The sequence below is a fragment of the Sander lucioperca genome, chromosome 2 (assembly GCF_008315115.2).
Source record: "Sander lucioperca isolate FBNREF2018 chromosome 2, SLUC_FBN_1.2, whole genome shotgun sequence".
Lineage (NCBI taxonomy): Eukaryota > Metazoa > Chordata > Actinopteri > Perciformes > Percidae > Sander > Sander lucioperca.
The window spans coordinates 35766689-35770463 of record NC_050174.1 but is presented as its reverse complement, the minus strand read 5'-3'; positions in this window follow the sequence as shown (position 1 = coordinate 35770463).

Genomic DNA, 3775 nt, shown 5'->3' with positions numbered 1-3775 from the left:
AAATGTCACTTTATGAGGTTTTTAAACATCAATATGAGTTCCCCCAGCCTGCCTATGGTCCCCCAGTGGCTAGAAATGGTGATAGGTGTAAACCGAGCCCTGGGTATCCTGCTCTGCCTTTGAGAAAATGAAAGCTCAGATGGACCAATCAGGAATCTTCCCTTTATGATGTCATAAGGGGAAAGGTTACCTCCCCTCTCTCTGCTTTACCCACCCGGAGAATTGGCCCATCCATGAGAGAGAGAGAGAGAGACATCATGGCTTGAAAACAAGCAAAGTGGCAGTTGGTCAAGACCACACCCCCCCACCCTCCACCTTGCCCCCCCCCCTCCTCAACAGCATTTAAAGCTACAGACACAGAAATGGTACATCCTAAGGAAAGCTCATTGTGGGACTGGCTCTAGTGGCTGTAATTCTGCACCAAGGCTGAATTTCAGGAAAGAGACTTCAGATACAGTATTAGAGGACCACTAAGGTCTATATAAAGAGACTTCAGATACAGTATTAGGGGACCACTAAGGCCTATATAAAAGCTTCCAAAGAGCAACATGTCATGGGACCTTTAAGTTTAGCGCTCTTTATACTTAACCCTCATGTTGTCCTCGGGTCAAATTTGACATATCTGCCGGTTACCTCCAGGATCTGTGCTAAGCTAGGCTAGATGGAGCCGGTTACCTCCAGGATCTGTGCTAAGCTAGGCTAGATGGAGCCGGTTACCTCCAGGATCTGTGCGGTGGGTGCGTCAGACAGTTACGACTCGCACGGAGATGAGAAGGGTGGACTTATCTAACTCTGGGGGATACGGGGAATAAGACAAAGTCCCAATAAGTCGGCGTGTTCCTTTGAGTAATACTCAGGAACTCCTGTTTCCTGGGTAAAAGTCTTGCGTTTTCTCCTCAACTTCTTCCGGGACATGAACGGCGCTCCTGTTTTAATGATCCTCAGCACTTTTATACTGCGGCAATCATTGAGGTGCATATGGTAATAAATACGTGGAATACATACGAATTTCAGAGTATTAGTTTTCGTAGCTTTATGTAAGAATGGTTCATGAGAACAGCCTGATCCAAGCAGGCCATCACAACAACATTTCCTGTGTTGTATGACAAATATAGAGTCCATAATTTGGGATTTAGTGCTCCATTAGCCAAGCTACAGTTTGCAACTCCACTACATCCCAAACCAAAGGGAACTTGTGTTAAATACACACATTTGTCTAGTTTCATTATTGTTTTTTGTGCCATCGTGACATGATTGATTTGTATGTCAGAGCTACCGATTTGAGATTCTGTAGCGACCATGTTTTTTTCATTTTGTTTTTTTTTAATAAGAAATTCTTTCTGCTGTTTATATGTCTTTCTGTCTCCAAGTTCCCTTTCTTGCTGGTCTGAAACATTGTTATTACGAGCTGTCAGCACTCCATATTTGCCCCCCAAGTATTTGTCAAGCTGCCAACTTCACTCACTGCTTCTTTACTAATGTAATTTTGGTATTTTTCCAACCTGGACCCTATTTTCCCATGCATTGGTGTCTATAAGTGACTGAAATATTTGAAATTGGTCCAGTATTAAGTGAGAACGCTGTGACCATCGTCCACAAACCGGGCTGAAATGTAACCCTACAGTCAGTCTGCGTCCACTAAAAGTTCTGACAGACTCAGATTATTATTCTAAGTGTCTGACAACATTATGAAAGGATCCCTACAGAGATAGACCTTTTAGTTAAAGAGTAAGATCCTTTTAGTTTAACATGAAACAGCCTCAAAATCACCATCACCAAACTACACCAGACTCCATGTAAATAATCAGGACTTTTAGCCTGTATAGAGCCAGCATATCTCCACATGTAAATGGGTGAATTAAGAGTTTATTTCAACCAAACCAGAGTGGTGATTGTTGGAGCAGTGAAAAGATGATCCAAGATGGCTTTTGATAGTTGTATTTAGTTTCTGTCCACTTTGAATGAAGTGTGTTTTACGTTGATAAAAGTCCTGATTATTTACATGGAGTCTGGTGGGGTTTGGTGATGGCGATTGAAGTTGCAACTTTACCCATTAACATTACACTGCAGCTTGTTTCTCTCGCTTAATACTGGACCAATATCAAAGATTGTTGTTCCCATGAGTCACTCAGACACAAAAACATGGGAAAATATGGTCACAAAATACCAAAAGTTACCCTTTAAAGGACCACAATATAAAGCTCAGGACAAAAGCTTAAATTAGGTGGTTAGGCGTAATCCCGTGATGGGAATGGTAGCCTAATTCTCTCGTGGTAACTTGGCACCAAACTACCGCTGCCAGCTTCCCCACAAAGCCTGTTGTGTTTGAGTTTTAATCCCTGGATCTAGTTTCCGTTAGTAGAGTTTTTTTGATGATGTTTTGTACTGTACGTGATGATAAAAGAAGAATAATCACTATAGCTGATTTATTTTTGTATGAATAGGGCGATAGGATTACAGTCTGATCACTGTAGTTTCCGTAGCCGTCTACGTCGGACCTGCCGTTAGATGACAGGTGGCCTGACGCGGGTAAACTTTTTTTGTCACAACTTTGGGACATTTTGACATTTTGTTCATTTTGGCGGGTATTTCTTTAAAAAAAGCTAGACTTTTTTTTTTTTTTTTTTTTTCCCTCTACTCTCCTTCTCTCCTCTCCTCTCCTCCTCTCATCTCCTATCCTTCCTCTCTTCCTCTTCCTCTCCTCTCCTCTCCTTCCTCTCCTCTCCTCTCCTTCCTCTCTTCCTCTCCTCTCCTTCCTCTCTTCCTCTCCTCTCTTCTTCTCCTCTCCTCTCCTTCTCTCATCTCCTGTCCTCCTCTCATCTCCTCTCCTTCCTCTCATCTCCTTCCTCTCCTCCTCTCTTCCTCTCCTCTTCCTCTCCTTCCTCTCCTCTCTTCCTCCTCTCCTTCCTCTCCTCTCTTCCTCTCCTTCCTCTCCTCATCTCCTCTCCTTCCTCTCATCTCCTCTCCTTCCTCTCCTCTCCTCCCTCATCTCATCTCCTCTCCTTCCTCTCCTCTTCCTCTCCTTCCTCTCCTCTCTTCCTCCTCTCCTTCCTCTCCTTCCTCTCCTTCCTCTCCTCATCTCCTCTCCTTCCTCTCCTCTCCTCCCTCATCTCATCTCCTCTCCTTCCTCTCCTCTCCTCCCCTTCTCTCCTTCCTCTCCTCTTCTCCTCCTCCTCCTCTCATTTTTGTGACGTTTCTCACGTTGGGATGTCCAAAGAAAACGTACTACTTTCAGGTGTCAGCACCTCTGTAGTCATAACAGTTTATTTTTGTAATTTGGCTGACTGTAACTGATGTTTATGTAGAACTTATTTTGGATTTGTCAAAGTTAATTTGGATCTTAACGACCTGTTTTTGTGCCATGTTTTTTTGTTTGTTTTTTTTTTTGTACATTTTTGAATGATTTTGCTCGCTGTGAAAGAATATAGGCCCCGGTGGGTCTACATGGGAAAGAGATTTTAATCAAAATGTAATGATAAAACTGTTTAAAATCAAGTTCACTAAAGCTTGTGACTCCAGTCAGTTGAGTTACTGATTATGAACTATTGTAGGAAATGTCTTCTCTCGCCTGGGATGCAGGAAAATACAGACTTGTTTATTTTAAAAAAGGAGAATTTGTGAAGCACTTGGTTTGTTTGTGTGAAAGCGGTTAACGGTGACTACTTAAATTCTTTAAAAAAAAGATGACTCTGCTGTTTCTCTGCTATACTACGCTCGAGACGCACACTGTTGATTCAACTTCATTAAAATCACGTTTTGATGACAGATATAGCCA